Source organism: Macaca fascicularis, chromosome 5 (genome assembly GCF_037993035.2).
Source record: "Macaca fascicularis isolate 582-1 chromosome 5, T2T-MFA8v1.1".
Lineage (NCBI taxonomy): Eukaryota > Metazoa > Chordata > Mammalia > Primates > Cercopithecidae > Macaca > Macaca fascicularis.
This window is the reverse complement of record NC_088379.1, coordinates 157,031,305-157,051,556: the sequence shown is the minus strand read 5'-3', so window position 1 is coordinate 157,051,556 and position 20,252 is coordinate 157,031,305. Positions and strand designations below refer to the sequence as shown.

The 20,252-nt window shown below is 40.7% G+C and overlaps 1 long non-coding RNA gene across 2 annotated transcripts in view; it reads left to right on the top strand.

Annotated features, from left to right (window-relative positions):
* LOC123573640 (uncharacterized) overlaps positions 1-18,179 on the top strand; it is a 51,744-nt gene extending 33,565 nt beyond the window's left edge. Inside the window, exons 4-6 of one of the 2 annotated variants that reach the window (XR_006698342.3) lie at positions 12,337-12,466; positions 15,241-15,347; positions 16,314-18,179. This is a non-coding gene — a long non-coding RNA (uncharacterized lncRNA). The remainder of the gene's footprint in view (positions 1-12,336; positions 12,467-15,240; positions 15,348-16,313) is intronic. The other variant, XR_006698334.3, reaches the window with a different exon arrangement.
* The last annotated feature ends 2,073 nt before the right edge of the window (positions 18,180-20,252 follow it).

The window sequence follows — 20,252 nt, the reverse complement described above, 5'->3', positions numbered from 1 at the left end:
GAAGAACATGCATAAATGGATGAAAAATGTGAGCAGAGAGATGAAAACTGTAAGAAAGAGTAAAATGAAAACGCCAAAAATAAAAAGAGATGAAGAATGCCTTTGAGGGCTCACAAGTGGAACTGACACAGTGGAGGATCAGTGAACTTCAAAACAGGTCAACAGAAATTACCCAAACTGAAACACTAAAGGAAATAAAAAGTAAGAAAAAACAGAATAGAATTGTAAGACAATATCAAATTGTTCAATATACCTGTAATTGAAATCCCAAAGGATAAGAAACGGACAAAGCAGAAGAAATATTTGAAGAGACAATGGCACAGAATTTTCCAAAAATAAAGAAAAACATTACTGGACAGGTCCAAGAAGCTCAGATGTCCCGAAGCATGAGAAATAAAAAAGAAGGAAGAGAAGGCAGAAGGGGAAGGGGAGGAAGAAGAGAAACAATATGCTTGACACATCTTATGCGTGCACACTCCTGTAAACAAAATTTAAAGAAAAATAGACACAAGGAAAAAGATGAGAATTGCAATCAATTTCTATTGTGAAGCTACATAATCCAGAAGACAACACAGCGAAAAATTTAAAGTACTGAGAGGAAATATACAAACAAACAAACTGTAAACCCAGAATTCTATATCTAGCCAGAATATTTTTCAAAATGAAAGTAAAATACTGTTTTAGGTAAACAAACACTAAGAGAATTCACTACCTGCAGCTCTGCACCTTTAGAAATATTAAAAGAAATTCTTCTAGACAGATACGACATCCAACAGACACTTAGATTTACAAACAAAAAATAAAGATCTAAGGAAATGGTTAAATTAAAGGTAAAAATATTTTTTGTTATGTTTAATCATTCTCTAGAATGAAAGATAACTGACTCTCTAAAACAAAAATAGTAGGGGGGAGTAATGGGAAGGAGGAATGAGAAGTTTGCTATTGTAAAGTTCTTACATTATACATGAAGACCTATATTACTTGAAGGTAGATTGTAATTAATTATGACATATATTACAAAACATAGGACATCCGTTAAAAAATTTTAAGGGCATAAATAATAAGTCAATACTAGAGATAAAATTGAATAAAAGGTATTCATTCCAAAAGCAGGCAAAGGAGAACAACAACAACAAAACAAATAACACATTGAACAAATAAAAAACAAATAGCAATATGGCAGGTAAGTCCAACCATGTCAATGATTACATTGTATGTAAATGACTAAACACATCAAATTTAAAGATAGAAATTGTCAGTATGGTTAAAAAAGCAAGATAGATGCTGTCTATAAGAAACCTACTTTAACTTTGGGAGGCCGACGCAGGCAGATTACAAGGTCAGGAGATCAAGACCATCCTGGCTAACACTGTGAAATCCCATCTCTACTAAAAAAAAAAAATTAACTGGGTGTGGTGGTGGACGCCTGTAGTCCCAGCTACTTGGGAGGCTGAGGCAGGAGAATGGCGTGAACCTGGGAGGTGGAGCTTGCAGGGAGCCAAGATCATGCCACTGCACTCCAGCCTGGGCGACAGAGTGAGACTCTCTCTCAAAAAACAAAACAAAAAAAACAACAACAACCAAAAAAACCTACTTTAAATACAAAGATATAGAGAGGTTGAAAGTTAAAAGATGAAAAAGATATATCAGGTATACCAACTAAATGCTAATCAAAAAAGTAAGTATAACTATGTTAATATCAAAGTAGACTTTAGAAATAAGAAATATTTCTAGGGTTACCAAATTATGTAATATAATAATAATAAGGGGATCAATTCATCAAGAAGACATAACAATCCTAAAGAAATATGGACTGAACAATAGAACTTCAAAATACATAGAGCAAAAACTGATACAACTGAAAAGAGAAATAGATAAATTCAAAATTGTGACTAGAGCTCGACAATTCTCTCTTAGCAATAGGTAGAACAGGTAGACAGAAAATCAGTAAGGAGATAGGTGACTGAACAACACTATCAACCAACTTGAGCTAACTGACATTCATAGAGCACTCCACTCAACAATAGCACAACACACGTTACCTTTTCACATGCACATGGAACATTCACAAGATACAACATATTCTGAGCCATAAAATAAATCTTAGTAAATTTGAATGAACTGAAGTAATGCAAAGTATGTTCTCCTGCCAGAGTCCTGGTTTAATAGAATTAAACTAGAAGTCAACAACAGAAAGATATCTGGAAAACTCACAATATTTAGGAACTAAATAATACACTTGTACAGAACCTGTCATCAAAGTGGGAGTCATAAGGGAATTAGAAAAAAATTTTGAGAGGTCTCGTCTTCACTGCTCTGTGTCCTCTGCTCCTAGAAGCCCAGCCTCTGTGGCCCTGTGACCTGAAGGTATTGGGAGATCCACAGCTCAGACACCAGGCCCCCCTGGAAGCTTTGAAATGAAATTTTCTGGTTATGGAATTGCTACAATCATGGCGGATGGGAGGCAGGTCTAGATTGCAGCTCCAATTCAGATGGACAGAGCAGTGTGTGGAGGCTTGCATCATGAATTTTTGCTCCAGAAAGACTGCAGGAATAAATCAGGAAACCTGAGAGGACCCACAGACCCCCTGAAGGAAGTGGATTGCTCCTGCAGAACTCAGGAGTCACCCCTAATACTGTACTGGTACCCATGACTGAGAGACCCATTGACAGTTCACATCACAGGACCCTGTGCAGACAACTGCCAGCACCAACTTGGAGTCTGGTAGACTTGCTGGGTGGCTAGATCCAGAAGAGAGATAACAATCACTACAGCTCAGCTCTCAGGAAGCCACATCCATAGAAAAAGCTGGAGAGTACTACATCAAGGAAACACCCTGTGGGACAAAAGAATCTGAACAACAGCCTTCAGCCCTAGACCTTCCCTCTGACAGAGCCTACCCGAATGAGAAGGAACCAGAAAACCAACTCTGGTAGTATGACAAAACAAGGTTCTTTAACATTTCCAAAATATCACACTAGCTCACAAGTAATGGAACCAAACTAAGAAGAAATCTCTGATTTACCTGAAAAAGAATTTAGGAGGTTAGTTATTTTTTTTTTTTTTTTTTTGAGACGGAGTCTCGCTCTGCCGTTCAGGCTGGAGGGCAGTGGCCGGATCTCAGCTCACTGCAAGCTCCGCCTCCCGGGTTGACGCCATTCTCCTGCCTCAGCCTCCCGAGTAGCTGGGACTACAGGCGCCCGCCACCACGCCCGGCTAGTTTTTTGTATTTTTTAGTAGAGATGGGGTTTCACCGTGTTAGTCAGGATGGTCTCGATCTCCTGACCTCGTGATCCGCCCGTCTCGGCCTCCCAAAGTGCTGGGATTACAGGCTTGAGCCACCGCGCCCGGCCAGGAGGTTAGTTATTAAGCTAATTAGGGAGGCACCAGAGAAAGGTGAAGCCCAATGTAAGGAAATCCAAAAAATGATGCAAGAAGTGAAGGAAAAAATATTCAAGGAAATAGATAGCATGAAGAAAAACCAATCAAAACTTCAGGAAACAATGGATGCACTTATAGAAATGCAAAATGTTCTGGAAAGTCTCAGGAATAGAATTGAACAAGCAGAAGAAAGAAATTCAGAGCTCAAAGACAAGGTCTTCGAACTAACCCAGTCCAACAAAGACAAAGAGAAAAGAAAAGAATAAGAAAATATGAACGAAACCTCCAAGAAGTCTGGGCTTATGTTAAACAACCAAACCTAAGAATAATTGGTGTTCCTGAGGAAGAAGATACATCTAAAAGTTTGGAAAACATATTTGGGGGAATAATTAAGGAAAACTTCCTGAGCCTTGCTATAGACCTAGACATCCAAATACAAGAAGCACAAAGAACACCTGAGAAATTCATTGCAAAAAGATCATCACCTAGCCACATTGTTATCAGGTTATCTAAAGTTAAGAGGAAGGAAAGAATCTTAAGAGCTGTCAGACAGAAGCACCAGGTAACCTATAAAGGAAAACCTATCAGATTAACAGCCAATTTCTCAGCAGAAACCCTACAAGCTAGAAGGGATTGAGGCCCTATCTTCAGCCTCCTCAAACAAAACAATGATCAGCCAAGAATTCTGTATCCAGTGAAAGTAAGCTTCATATATGACAAAAAGATACAGTCTTTTCCAGACAAACACTGAGAGAATTTGTCACTACCAAGCCACCACTACAAGAACTGCTAACAGGAGCTCTAAATATTGAAACAAATCCTGGAAACACATCAAAAGAGAACCTCTTTAAAGCATAAATCTCACAGGATCTATAAAACAAAAAAAAATACAATTTAGAAAACAAAAACCAAAACCGAGGTATACAGGCAACAAATAGCACAATGAATGGAATGGTACCGCACATCTCAATACTAATATTGAGTGTAAATGGCCTAAATGCTCCACCTAAAAGATACAGAACTGCAGAATGGACAAGAATTCACCAACTAACTATCTGCTGCCTTCAAGAGACTCACCTAACACATAAGGACTCTCACAAACTTAAGGTAAAGGGGTGGGAAAAGACAATTCATGTAAATGGACACCAAAAGTGAGCAGGAATAGCTATTCTTACATCAGACAAAACAAACTTCAAAGCAACAGCAGTTAAAAAGACAAAGAGGGACATTATATAATGATAAAAAGCCTTGTCCAACAGGAAAATATCACAATCCTAAATATATATGCACCTAAAACTGGAGCTCCCAAATTTATAAAATAATTACTAATAGACCTAAGAAATGAGACAGACAGTGACACAATAATAGTGGGGGACTTCAATACTCCACTGATAGCACTAGACAGGTCTTGAAGACAGAAAGTCAACAAAGAAACAATGGATCTAAACTATACCCTGCAACAAATGGACTTAACAGATATATACAGAACATTGCATCCAACAACTGCAGCATATACATTCCCTTCAACAGTGCATGGAACTTTCTCCAACATTGACCACATGATAGGCCACAAAACGAGCCTCAATAAATTTAAGAAAATTGAAATTATATCAAGCACTCTCTCAGGCCACATTGGAATAAAACTGGAAATCAACTCCAAAAGGAACCTTCAAAGCCATGCAAATACATGGAAATTAAATAACCTGCTCTGGAATGATCATTGGGTCAGAAAGGAAATCAAGATGGAAATTTAAAAATTCTTGGACTGAATGAGAATAGTAACACAACCTATCAAAACCTCTGGGACACAGCAAAGGTGGTGCTAAGAGGAAAGTTCATAGCCCTTAAACACATACATCAAAAAGTCTGAAAGAGCACAGATAATGTAGGTCACACCTCAAGGAACTAGAGAAACAAGAACAAACTAAACCCAAACCCAGTAGAAGAAAGGAAATTACCAAGATCAGAGCAGAATTCAATGAAATTAAAACAAACAAACAATACAAAAGATAAATGAAACAAAAACCTGGTTCTTTGAAAAGATAAATAAAACTGATAGACCATTAGCAAGATTAACCGAGAAAAGAAGAAAGAAAATTCAAATAACCTCAATAAGAAATGAAATGGGAGCTATTACAACTGACACCACAGAAATGCAAAAGATCTTTCAAGGCTACTGTGAACATCTTTATGTGCATAAATTAGAAAACCTAGAAGAGATGGATAAATTTCTGGAAGGATACAATCCTCCTGGCTTAAATCAGGAAGAATTAGATACCCTGAACAGACCAATAACAAGCAGTGAGATTGACATGATAATTAAAAAAATACGAACAAAAAAGGTCCAGGACCAGACGGATTCACAGAAGAATTCTACCAGACAGCAGAATTCTATCAGACATTCAACATAGAATTGGAACCAATCCTTTTGACAGTATTCCACAAGATAGAGAAAGAGGGAACCCTCCCTCATTCATTGTATGAAGCCAGTATCACCCTAATACCAAAACCAGAAAAGGACATAACCAAAAAAGAAAAATACAGACCAATATCCTTGATGAACATAGATACTAAAATCCTTAACAAAATAATAGCTAACCAAATCCAGCAACATATCACAAAGATAATTCACCATGGTCAAGTGGGTTTCATACCAGGGATGCAGGGATGGTTTAACATACGCAATTCAACAAATGTCATACACCACATAAACAGAATTAAAAACAAAAATCTCATGGTCATGTCAATAGATGCAGAAAAAGCATTCGACAAAATCCAGCATCCTTTATGATTAAAACTCTCAGCAAAATCGGCATACAAGGGACATACCTCAATATAATAAAAGCCATCTATGACAAACCTACAGCCAACATAATACTGAATGGGGAAAAGTTGAAAGCATTCTTTCTGAGAACTGGAACAAGACAAGGGTGCCCACTCCTCTTCAACAGAGTACTGGAAGTCCTAGCCAGAGCAAACAGACAAGAGAAAGAAATAAGGGCGTCCAAATCAGTAAAGAGGAAGTCAGACTGTCACTGTTTGCTGATGATATGATCGTTTACTGAGAAAACCCTAAAGACTCCTCCAGAAAGCTCCTAGAACTGATAAAAGAATTCAGAAAAGTTTCCACATACAAAATTAATGTCTAAAAATCAGTAACTCTTCTATACACCAATGGCAACAAAGCTGAGAATCAAACCAAGAACTCAACTCCTTTTACCATAGCTGCAAAACAACAACAACAACAACGAAAACAAAAAAACAAAACTTAGGAATATACCTAACCAAGGAGGAGAAAGACTACAAACCACTGTTTATGTGGTGTACAAACCACTGCTAAAAGAAATCATAGATGACATAAACAAATGGAAACACATCCCATGCTCAAAGATGGGGTAGAATCAATATTGTGAAAATGACCATACTGCCAAAAGCAATCTACAAATTCAATGCAATTCCCATCAAAATATCACCATCATTCTTCACAGAATCAGAAAAAAACAATTCTAAAATTCATATGGAACCCAAAAAGAGCCCACATAGCTAAAGCAACATTAAGCAAAGAGAACAAATCTGGAGGAATCACATTACCTGATTTCAAACTATATTATATGGCCACAGTCACCAAAACAGTGTGGTACTGGTATAAATATAGGCACATAGACCAATGGAACAGAACAGAGAATGCAGAAATAAACCCAAATACTTACAGCCAACTGATCTTCAACAAAGCAAACAAAGACATAAAGTGGGGAGAGGACACCCTTTTCAATAAATGGTACTGGGATAACTGGCTAGCCACATATGAGAAAATGAAACTGGATCCTCATCTCTCACCTTTTACAAAAATGAGCTCAAGATGGATTAAGGACTTAAATCTAAGACCTGAAACTGTAAAAATTCTAGAAGATAACATTGAAAAAACCCTTCTAGACATTGGGTTAGGCAAAGATTTCATGACCAAGAACCCAAAAGCAAACGCAATAAAAACAAAGATAAATTGCTGGGACTTAGTTAAACTAAAGAGCTTTTGTACGGCAAAAGGAACAGTCAGCAGAGTAAACACACAACCCACAGAGTGGGAAAAAAATCTTTACAATATCAATCTATACATCTGACATACATCTGACAAAGGACTAACATCCAGAATCTACAATGAATTCAAAGAAATAAAAGTCATTTTATGAAAAAGATACTTGCACATGCATGTTTATAGCAGCATCATTTGGAATTGCAAAAACGTGGAACCAACCCAAATGCCCATCAATCAACGAGTGGATAAAAAACTGAGGTATATGTATCTCAGCCATAAAAAGGGATGAATTAATGGCATTCGCAGCAACCTGGATGAGATTGGAGACTATTATTCTAAGTGAAGTAACTCAAGAATGGAAAAACCAAATATCGTATGTTCTCACTCAAAAGTGGGAGCTACACTATGAGGATACAAAGACATAAGAATGACACAATAGACTTTGGAGACTCAGGAGGAAAGGGTGGGGGATAGAAGACTACAGATAGGGTGCAGTGCATACTGCTCGGGTGATGGGTGCACCAAAATCTCACAAATCACCACTAAGGAACTTACTCATGTAACCAAATACCACCTATTCCCCAATAATTTATGAAAATAAAACAAATTTTTTAAGGAAAAAAGTTTTAATGGAATGAAAGCACAGTATATGAAAAGCTGTGAGGTGTAACTAAAACAGTGCTTAGAAGGAAATGTATAGCAATATACACCTAATTAGAAATAAGAAAGATCTCAAATCAATAATCTAAGCTTTTATCTTAAGAAAGTATAATAAATAACAAACCTAACATAAGCAGACAGCAGAAAATAAAAATAGGAGCAGAAAGCAATAATGCTGAAAACAGAAAAACAATACAGATAGGCAACAAAACAAAAAGCAGTTTGCTTAAAATAAACAAATTTGATAAGCCTTTATCCAGATCAAGAAAAAAACAAAGAAGAGTGAAGACTCAAATACCAGCATAAGGAATGAAAAAGGGAACATTGCTATAAATCATACAGACTTTAAAAGGCTAAGAGAGAATATTATGAACAACTTTATGTCCATAAATTCAACCAGTTGGGTTATAAGACTAGTTTCTTAAAAGGTATATTCGAGAAGCCATGGATAATCTCAATCATTTGTATCTTATTTAAAATATTTAAATTTTAGGTAAAAACCTTTCTATAAGGAAAATTCAAGGCCACGATGTCATCACTGAGAAGATTTAGGAAAAAATAACACCAATTCTACACAAACTTTTTCAGAATATGGAAAAAGAGCAACCACCTCCCAACTCATTTTATACCAGCATTATGCTGATACCAAAACCAGAGATATTGCATGACAAGAAAATTACAAACCAGCATTCCTCATGAACATAAATGCAAAATTCATCAACTGAATATTTAAAAAATTGAACCCAGCAATATATAAAAAGGACAATACATTAGGATCTTACCCTGGGAATGCAAGACTAGTTTAACATTTTAAAAATCAGCACGCCTGTAATCCCAGCACTTTGGGAGGCCGAGGCGGGCGGATCACGAGGTCAGGAGATCGAGACCATCCTGGCTAACACGGTGAAACCTCGTCTCTACTAAAAATGCAAAAAATTAGCCGGGCAAGGCGGCGGGCGCCTGTAGTCCCAGCTACTCGGGAGGCTGAGGCAGGAGAATGGCGTGAACCCGGGAGGCGGAGCTTGCAGTGAGCCGAGATCGCGCCATTGCACTCCAGCCTGGGCGACTAAGCGAGACTCTGTCTCAAAAAAAAAAAAAAAAAAAATCAGTCAGTATAATTTACCATATATGCAAACTAAAGAAGAAAAATGAGGGCATCTCATCTGATAAAATTTAGAGTCCATTCATAATAAAACAAAAACAAACAAAACTCTCAGCAAGCTAGAAACAGAAAGGACCACTCTCAAACTGATAAAGGGAATCCACAAAAACCCTATATCTAACATCATATTTAACAGTGGGTGACTGAATAATTTCCCCTAAAATGGAAAGCAAGGTAAGGATGTCTGTTCTCACCACTTGTATTCAAAATTGTTTTGGAAGTCCTAGACAGTGAAATAAGACAAGAAAAATAAATAAAAGGTATACAGGTTAGAAAGAAAAAAAACTGTCTCCATTTTGCAGACATCATAACAACCTATATAGGAAATTCTAAAGAATCTATTTTTAAAAGCTACTAGAATTAGTAAATGAGGTTAGCAAGGATACAGGATACAAAAATCAGTTTATCAAAGCAATTGTATTTCTATATACTCACAACAAACGTTTTTCAATTAAAAATAAGTATCATTTCAAAGAAAGAATCATTTACAATAGCAGCTAAAAATATTAAATACTTAGGTTGAAATATTTTTAAAATGTGCAAGATCTGTATTCTGAACACTACAAAACTTGGATGGAAGAAATCAAAGATCTGAATAAATGGAGATATATATTATGTTTACAGAAGCTTATATTTTTAAGATGTCAATTATCCCCAAACCAGTCTATTGATTCAATCAACCCAAAAATTTTCAGCAAGATTTTTTGTAGACATCAATAGGTGATTCTAAAATATATATAAAAACTAGCATAGCCAAACTAGTTAAAAACAAATAAATTTGGGGGACCCATGTTACCTTACTTCAAGGCTTATTATAAAGCACAATAATCAAGATAATCTTATATTGGTGAAAAGATAAACATCTAAACCAACTGGTCAGAGTAGAGAGTCCACAAATCTAACCACATATATACCATTGATTGATTTTGGACATAAGTTCAAAGGCAATTCAATGAAGAAAGGATAGACTTTCAAAGAATGGTGCTGAAAGAACTGGATATTGATATACCAAAAACAAACAAAGAAGAAGAACATGAACTCATACTTCTATAAAACATGTAAGAGAAAAATTTTGTTACCCTGAGTTAAGCAATGAGTTCTTAGATATAAAACCAAAACCGCAATCTAATAGATAACTTGGGCTTCACCAAAATTAAAAATGTCTGCTCTTTAGAAGACAGCGTTAAGAAAATTAAAACAAACAAAAAAACAAACAAAAAAACACAGACTGAGAGAAAAGATTTGCAAAGTCCGTATCTGACAATAATAAATGGCTGATACGCAGAATACAGTTAACCCTTGAACAATATGGGTTTGAATTGTGCGAATCCACTTACACGCAGATATTTTTTCAATCAAATGCTGAAAATACAGTATTCACAGTATTCATGGGATACAAAAACTATGAAAATGGAAGGCAAACTTTTCCTTCAGACAAGTTCCCCAGGGCAAACTGCAGGACCTGAGTAAACTCTGATTTGGTAATAAACAGGGGCCCTGGAACCACTCCCCTGCAAATACTGAGACTGTATATAGAACTCTTGAAACTCAGAATAAGAAAACAACTACACAAAAAATGGCCAAAAATTTTAACAAATATATCATCAAAGAAGCTATCTGAATGGCAAATAAGCAAGTGAAAAGGTGTTCAATATCTTTCATCATTATGGAAATGCAAAGTAAAGCTACAATAAAATACAACTATACACCTAGTAGAATGGTTAAAATAAAAGAAAATCTCACAATACCAAATGCATGTGGAACAACTGGAGCTATAATACACCGCTGCTGGGAATAAGATGTACAGCTATTTTGGAAAACAGTTTGGCATTTTCTTACAACATTAAACATACGCTTACTAGACAACCAAACAATCTCACTCTTGGGTATCTGCCAAAGAGAAATGAAAACCTATGGTCACACAAAAATCTGTCTCTTAGTTTCTTTTCTGTTGCTATACTGGAATAACTGGGACTGGGTAATTTACTAAAAAACAAAATTTATTTCTTACAATTCTAGAGGCTAAGTTGAGGGGCCAACTTGTGGTCCAAGGTTGAGGGGCCACATCTGGTGAGGGCCTTCTTGCTGGTGGGGACTCTCTGTAGAGTCCCAAGGTGATGCAGGGCATCACATGGCCAGTTCAGGTCTCTCTCCCTCTTCTTATAAAGCCACCAGTCTCACTCCCATGATAACCCTTTAATCCATTAACAAATGAATGGACTAATCCATTCCAGAGGGCAGAGCCTTCATGACCCAATGACCTCTCACAGACTCCACCTCCCAATCCTGCCACATTGGGGATTAAATTTCAACATGAGTTTTGGAGGGGATGAAAATTCAGATCATAGCAACCTGCATTTGAATGTTTACAGCAACTTTATTCATAATCACAAAAATGCAAATATCCCAAATGTCCTTTGACTAGTTAATGATAAATAAAGTGTGGTACATTCATACGTTATAATACCACTCAGCAATAAAAAAGGAACATGCTATGGCTGTGCACAACATGCATATATCCACAATGAATCATGCTAAGTGAAAGAAGCCATATTTGAAAGGCTACATACTGTATTATTCTATTTATATGACATTCTAGAAAAGGCAAAACTATAGAGACAGAAATCAGATCAGTGGCTGCCAGGGAATGGGGCTGAGGGGTCAGACTTGATGATGAAGAGGCATGAGGGAACTTTTTGGAAAGATGGAAATGTTTTACATCTTGATTGTAGGGAGAGTTACATGAACATCTATATTTGTTAAAACTGAGAGTACTGTACACTAGAAAGGGTGAATTTCACTGTATATAAATCATATCCCAATAAAATGTCAGTCTGAACAAAAATCTAAAAATCTAAAATGTTTATAGTAAGCAGCGGGTCAAAATAGTAAAAAGTGAAAATAAATTAGTCCCCCATTTCCCCACGTGACCTGATATTCACAGCTCATAAGACCGTGCGCTGTCTTCCGGGTGGGAAAATGTTTGGGATCCCAAGAACTCAGGTCAGACCCATCTCTGCAAAGCAGGTGGTGGACAGCTTCTCAGGGGTGGGGCCAGTTTCTGCTGTGTGACCCTGTTCCTCTCACTCCTGCCTGCAGGCTGCCTTCAGACTGATGCCCTGTGGGCGCTGAGCTCCCGCTGCACCTGCTCCCAAAGATTCTCCTGATGTCATGTGGCTGAGCCTTTGTAAGAGGGGATTCATAGCAGCCTCCCGACGCTCATGGTAAGGTAGGTGCTTGTGGTAGGTGCCGCAGCCTTCGCCAGCCCCCAACTTTAGAGTGAAGCTCCAGTTGACCCTCAAAGTTCCTTGAAGCAAACCTCTGTGTAAGTGAAAGGGTCCCAGAGCCACCACAGTGGGGGCAGGTGTCTTGGTGGCAGCTTAAACTGTTTTGCAGCCTGTGCTTTTAGGAACCCAGGCCAGGAGTTAAGACTCCTGCTGTTAACAGTCACTTTATCCTCTCCGCCCACACCACAGAGCCTGGCAGGAAGGCAGTCCAGAACAGTGGGTCAACAGATGTACACGGGCTGCTGAGTGGAGACCCACCAGGGAGGACTAAGGCGGTGGAAAAGGCCACTCTGCCTAGACTTTGAATTCCTCAGTTCCTTGGGGCTAAACATAACACTGCTTCCTCAGTGGAGCCCCTCTTCCCTTGCATTTATAAACCTTAACTCATGCATTGATGCCATTTAACCACCAGGTAGCTAGCTAGAACTGAAAATGTAACCTTTAATTTGAAGGCCTATACTTGAAGAAATTGCTTGTCTGCAGTGCTGAGGTTCTGGGAAGGTAGCAATGAGAAGGAGGGATTGAAAGAAGGGAGAGTCACAGCTGAAAAACAGAATCTGGTGCCTCTGTGCTCTGTAATGTCTCATCTTTCCTTTCCAGAAGCCCCCAAGCTCTGACTTAGCTAAAATTATTTTGGTTCATTCGGCCACGCCTCAAGATGTTCGGCCAGGACACTTTGATTGGACTGAAGGGAAATGGGTTATTTAAGTGGCCCGAACTTCAGAACAAGATGTGTGTTTATACCTATTCTGTTGCTCCATTTCGGCTCCATCAGATGATAGAGAGAAAAGACTTCCTGGGCTCTCTATAGCGGAAACCTGTTGGCAAGGCAAAGACCACCTGGCCCCCGGCCAAGCCCAGCAGAGATGCTGCTTGAGAGAGACAAGTCAGTGAGCATTTGTGCAGGCTCTGGTACCTGGAACAAAAATACGCCGAGCGGCAAATTATGGCTTTCAGATGTCACCACTGCCATCTGACATTGTGTTTCAGCTGTTCACGTCTTCATTACTGTGCTGCAGCCTCCCATTAAGGCTGTTACTGTGTGTGAGACACATTTATGTTATGTGGTTTTCTGTACACCCCAAGCAACAACGCTCACCAAGGGTTATCAGGCTGATTGCCAAAACCCTATGGTGGAGATGCTCTGAGTCTATAGGTTGCTTTGTGGGCGTCCCTGTGTGCATGTGTGTGTGTGTATGTGTGTGTGTACATCCCTCCTCCATGCCCCATCTTGTAACAGCTGAAAGGAATCAGCCTCCACACTACAGGAACTTGTTCTTTGTGTGGTTTTCTCATCTCCCTTTGCTCCCTTACGGCCCCCCCGCCTGGCCCATCTGCCAGATCCTTCCTCCCCCTCTCTCTTGCTCCTCTTTGAGGTGGTAACCAGACCAACACAGCAATGCCCTTGTGACTCCCTTTTCAGTTTCTCAGCCTCACTCAGATTAATGGAACAGAAACATGTGCTTGCATCTGATGCCAGTAATCATATCCTGAGTGACCACAGAGAGAGAGATTAAGCAAAGGTACTGGCCCGGTCCCGGGGGATACGGTTACAGGAAGAAAGTGTTTCTTGACAGCAGCCGCTCTGGCTCCCTCTCGCTTGCCCTCCTTCATTCCTAGCTAGGCTCATTAAGTCCCTTGAATATTTTCCATAAGATTAGTTAAAATCTACCCAGCAATGGTCCAAGTCACTTAAGAACTGGGTTTTGATCTACATTCTGATCTTTACTCATAGATGTGAACAGAGCATATTTCCATATTCTTTACTTTGATTTAGTCCCTGTGATTATATATTTTGGATGTGTGTTTTCAAATAGTGAAAGGTAAACAAGTGTATGGTTATCTAGTCTGATGACTTAAGTCAACAAGTATCAACTGTAAGCAAATGACTCCTTTAGTAGGACAACATCCTTGGCCCAGGGGCAGGGCAATGAGGCACATACTCAAATACTGTGACATGAGATTAAGTGTGATGAGTGTGCAGGGATAAACTGAGTGAAGCCAGGGAGAACAGGGAAGGAAAAGCACTCCTGGCTGGGGAAACCCTGGGAGGCATCCTGGAAGAAGTGGTATTTGAGATGACCCTAAAGGGAAAGGTAAGATTTTGGTAGATGTAAATAAAAAGAAAAGGCATTACCTGAGAAAGGTCCAGCTTGAGCAAAAGCCTGGAGTTGGGAAGACAGAGTGTTTCGAGATGAGTGGGAATTTGAGGTAAACTGCAGAAATGTGTACCTATAGGGAAAGTGATGGAAAGTGGACTGAGAGAGCCTTGAACTATGATGAGTGTAAAGCCAGGCTTAGGACTTATTATCAGCAGTGGGAGCCATTGCAGGTCTTAGAGCAGGGAGACACAACATAGTGCTTTCCTGATGGAACTTGAAGAGTGTCCTCAAAGAAGCACAGACAATAGATTGTGGGGAAAGGGGTGCGGGAGGAGGAGAGAGTAGAGATGGATCCCTTAGGAGGTTACAGCAATGGTCTGAAAAAGAGTAGAATATAAGCACTTGATGGGAATACAAACATCGTGATATAGGAGAGATATGGAAAAGACAGAACTTGCAATTGGTTGGATCTAGGAGGTAAGGCCACTGGGTAAGCCAGAGATGACGCTGAGATTTGGAGACTGAACACTGGAGTGGCGGGCTCTTAGGAGAGGAGGATAGAAGGGAGGACAGAACTGGAGCAGAAAATGACCCATTCCGTTTGGGATATTTAGACATTCAGAAGAGGCACCCGAGACCTGGTGCCCGACAGGGGTTGGAGCTCAGAGCTGGTGCTGACAAGAGAGGCTGGAAGTGAGGACCATCTGCACGGAGGTGTCAGGTGAGGCCCAGGGTAGGTGAGATAACGAAGGAGGGAGCACAGAGGGAGGGATGCTAAGCTCAGATCCTTGGGGAGGCACACACATTAAAAAGTGAAAACAACGGGAGTTTCCTGCCACGGAAACCCAGAGGGGAGAGATTTCCTGTGGAATGCTGAACCAGCTGAGGATGAGGACTGGGGCAAGGCTGCCGGATTTGTGGCTGAGGAGGAGGTCCTTGGAGTCCTTCCTGGGGCTCCATCAGGAGCGAGGTGGGGCGGAAGCCGGATTAGAAGCCCCGAAGAGCGAGTGGGTGATGAGGAAGTGTAGGCAGCAAGTGTGTTTCCTGAAGAGCTTTTAAAAATAGGACGGAGGCCCCTCATTTGTGCATAGTTTGAGGGCCTCCTGCCAGGGAAATCCAGGAGACTACGGAGGCTGTGAGGGGCCAAAAGCCACCATCTCTCGTGGTGGTTGTGCGATTCCTTCCAAGCCAGCAACCCTGATACGTTGGTTTCCTCATGGTAGCAGGTGAGAAAGTGGTTGTATTTGTTGTCAGCAGGTACTTGTTAATGTCACAAACCAGACCTCTCCTTCAACGAGGTCCAGAGCAGATTGCCCCGAGGAATGAGCACTGACTTGGAGTTTTCTAGACTGTTGTGCATCTGGTTTTAGGGGCCACCATAAAGGGGTGACTGTGGAGGAATCACTGCTTTTCCAGGATATAGGCAGGACTTGCACGAAGGATAAACAAAGAGGCATGTCAGCTTCCAGGGTCTCTTTTCTGTTTCTCAGAAAAAAAAAGAGTCTAACCTTTTGAAGACAGACTTGAGGTTAATTGCTCTTTCCTCAGGAGAGCCTGCCAAAGAGAAAATGAACCCGGTAAGTGATGTGTCAGTGCCCTAGAAAGTCAGTTGATTATCCTGGTTTAGGGACAGCAGGGACTCAACTGCCTCCCATGGAAACGCTCTCCTCTCCCTCACTTCTCACAGGTGACCCTGACGACCCACCACCCCAGCTGTTCTCCATCACCTGACAGTTGAGCCTTCAAGATGCTGGCAAGTTCTGCCTGTGCATGGCTTTGACCAGCTCCAGCCAGAAAGAGGAACTTTCAGAGTCCAGGTTTGGGGCCTGTGGATGAGTTACCTGTTACCAAGAAAGGTTACTGAGTCTCCATCACTCATGTGGGAATGAGGCCACTTCCTACTGACAGATCCTGTAGCTATTTATGGAGAGTTTTGGTCTTTCAGCATCCAATCCCTTTCAATCAGGAGGAGTTCTCCACTGCATATTATCTCAGAGGGTCCCAATGTACCACCTCCTGCTGTAGATGCCAAAGCTGGCATGGGGGAAGCAGGAGGTGAGAATGCAACTCAGGATCAGTCAACCACATGGGACCCTGAATCTTGCAGGAGAGGCAGAAAGAGGCAGATGTGGTTTATAAATTATTGGCAGTTATTGAAAGTCTAGAGGTGCAGCATCGAGTGTCCAGCATGGTGACATCTCACTCCAGTGTTCTAATTACTTTCTCCTGTAGCGAACTGGGCTCTGGTTCCAGCTCCCTGGCCTCCCTTGCTTTCTGTGTATTTCCTGGGCCTGGCCTGGCCTTCCAGTCTTTCTGCCTTGCAGTGAATTTTCCTTTCACCAAGTTAGTCAGGCTGGGTTTCTGTTGCTTGCTGCCAAGAACCTTGACAATGTAGAACAGCGAAGAGATGTGCTGTCAAGGCCTGAGCAATAGGTTCAACTGGACCCAAGACACGAACACTGTATGAAAGTTACCCTCCTGCAAGCGACTCGGAATGTCAATCCTCCAGTGAGAGAGACAGAGAATAAATAAATGTCTATACATAAATACACATACTCACACGCGCACACATATGTCAGGTGGTGACAAGAGAAGAGTAAAGTACAATGAAGGAGTAGAGAGTGAGTGGGCAGTATTTTAGATGGGGTGGTGAGGGTAGACTGTTTGGAGGAGGGGGTGGTGAGCAGCGGCCTGAATGGAGTGAAGGAGCAGCCAAGTCGGGTACTCAGAAGAGCCTTCCAGGCAAAGGGAGCCCCAAGAGAAAAGATGCCGAGGCAAAAAAAAAAAAAAAAAAAAAAAAAAAAGAAAAAAAAGTGTCACTTCTGTGTCTCTCCTGCTGGCACTGCTTCCTGGGAGCAGAGACTCTGCCTGTTTTCTTCACATACACCAAGCCTAGGACACTTTCTGTCATGTAAATATCTGTTCATGAGTGAACATCTGCCTGGCACGCAGGGTACAGTTCTTCACACATCATTTGCAGGCCTTCCCGATTTGCCTACAGTGGGGCATAGGATGGGAAGGAACTCGTCAGGAGTAGGTTTCAGACATGGGACCTGGGTGAGACAGGATAGGTTACCTTAGTTGTCCCCTGAAACTCAATATGATCCTCATGTAGTTGTCAAGAGGGGTTATATTATTTCATGTTTGTAAAGGTCTTAGCACCAAGGGCACAGGCCTTTATGTTCTAGAGGTTGGCTATTATTATTACTATTCTTACCAATCAATAATAAACTGTAAATCTCTATATATCTATGCCCATTTGAACTTGGCCTGTTATTTCTTTGTATTGAATTTATAAAGCAGTGATCAAATATTCATGTTATTTATCTGCTAAGGAACAAATACAGGCAGTCTCATTCACAATACTGTTATGCCTTAGCTTATCTGCTGGGACCCTAGAACTTCCAACCCCTTTTCTTGATTCACAAGCAAAGTCAAGGGTGGTCTCTGGCCCCTTGGGCACTTGTTTATTCCCCTGAAGGAGAGGAAATAGAATCCATTAGAATCCAGTATGGAGCTTCCTCAATGGGGAATCCCTGTCCCCTACCCCACTGTCCCCTCCCCTCATCCCTGCCTGTGGAAGTTGGGGACTAGGGTCTCAGATGGGGGCTGTGTTTATGGGAAAGGGGCTCCACAGGCCTCCAACCCCAGCTCTGGATTGACCCTCCTCCTCATCCCCCCATCATTCTCTTCTCCTCCTACTTCCCCACTCTCCTCCCCTTCTCCTCCTCCTCCTCCTCCTCCTCCTCTTCCTCTTCTGACTTCGAAGCCTCCTTCTCTCATCCTGGTGACCCAACTTGTCCTGGCTTCTCATTTGTCCCCAAGTCCTGCCCTGACCTTCTCTGGCTGGAATAATTCCCCAAAGTAGCCCCATGAAGAACCTTATACGACCATCCTCTGTTGTTTACGTTACATTTGGCCTTAGGTAAGTGAGGTCAAATGAAACAAAACTCCCACCCAGCAGCCATCACCTCACTTCCCTTTGTCAGACACTCCCGCTGACCTTGGAGTGAACTGACTGTGAAGCTTCTTTCAGTCTTAAAACAGGTCAGTTTTCATGGCTGGGAGGTGTGACCTTTCACACCACAGTCTCCGGAACAGGCTGCTGCTTCCCCCAGCATCTTCTCATTTACTGCAGGCAGCCATCACCAGTTCTCTGGGTGAACATGATTGGTGACTCTATATGTGTTGCTTGCAGGCATTTAAATTGGTATAATAACATTCCGGAGAACTATTTGGTGATATATATAAGAAAAGCCTTAAAAAATGTAGATTCCCCTGACCCAGTAATGCCACCCCTAAGAATTTATCCTGAGAAAATAATCAGAGATGCAGCCAAAAATGTATGTATAAGAATATTTATTGTAGTGCTAGTTATAATGGTAAAAAAAAAAATGAGAAATACTCCACAAGGACTGGGTTAAATAATTTATGGTACTTTTCTATAAAGGAATACTAGGCAGTCCCTTTTGTAAGGTGTACTTAAAGCATATTGGATGATGTGCATGATGGACATTCTCCTTTTGCCTTCCAGATTCATCCTGCACCACTCAGGCTCCCTGCCCTCTGAACCCCTTCTGGGTGTGTCCAGTGGGAAGTGCACCCTGAGGAGCGGGACGGCAGGATGGTTGTATAAGATTCTTCATGGGGCTACTTTGGGGAATTATTATTCCAGCCAGAGAAGGTCAGGGCAGGACTGGGGCAAAAAGGAGAAGCCAGGACAAGTTGGGGCACCAGGATGAGAGAAGGAGGCCTCAAAGTCAGAAGAGGAAGAGGAGGAGCAGGAGGAGCAGGAGAAGAGAGTGAGGAAATAGGAGGAGAGGAGAATAATGGGGTGGAGGAGGAGAAGGGTAAATCCAGAGCTGAGGCTGAGGGTCTGTGAATCCCCCTTCCCATAAACACAGCCCCCATCTGAGACCCCAGGGTTTCATTCCTGGGCTTCTCTACTCAAGGCAATCAATTTGGCCAGGTGGCATCCTCCTCCACTTATCCTCCCTACCTACTTACTTCCTGTTCCAGTAACTTCTCCCTCCCCTTGACTCTTCAGGATTAGGGTGGGAACAGCTTCATAGTGTGCGTACTCCAGTTTTATTTCAGCATCCCTTTTGGTCGTCTAATCTAGCCTCAGTAGTTTAAAGGGAAACTTGTATCCTGCTAGGACCCTAACTGATGCAACGCAAAAAAAAAAAAAAACAAAAAACAAAACAAAAAAAAAAAAAACTGTATATGTATATATAGTTCAAATATATATATATATATATATAGAGAGAGAGAGAGAGAGTGGTCAAATTGGGTTAGAAAACAGTACAATCCCAACTCTATAATAAATCAATATATTTAGAAAGAAAAAATATATGTATATATGTGCATATATCTACACATAGGAGAAAAAAGACTGGAAGGAAATAGACTGGATGATTACCTGTCATTGCCTCTGGGCTGTGAGATTGTAGGTGATTTTTCTTGTCTACTTTATACAATTCTATAATTTTCACATCCTTGAAAACAATTATGTGTCACCTTTAAAGTGAAAAAAAAATTAAATAAATGTATACTTTAAAATAAAACTGAAGTAAAATAGAAGAGTTAGCTACACAGTAACAACATCATGGCACATCAGTCACCC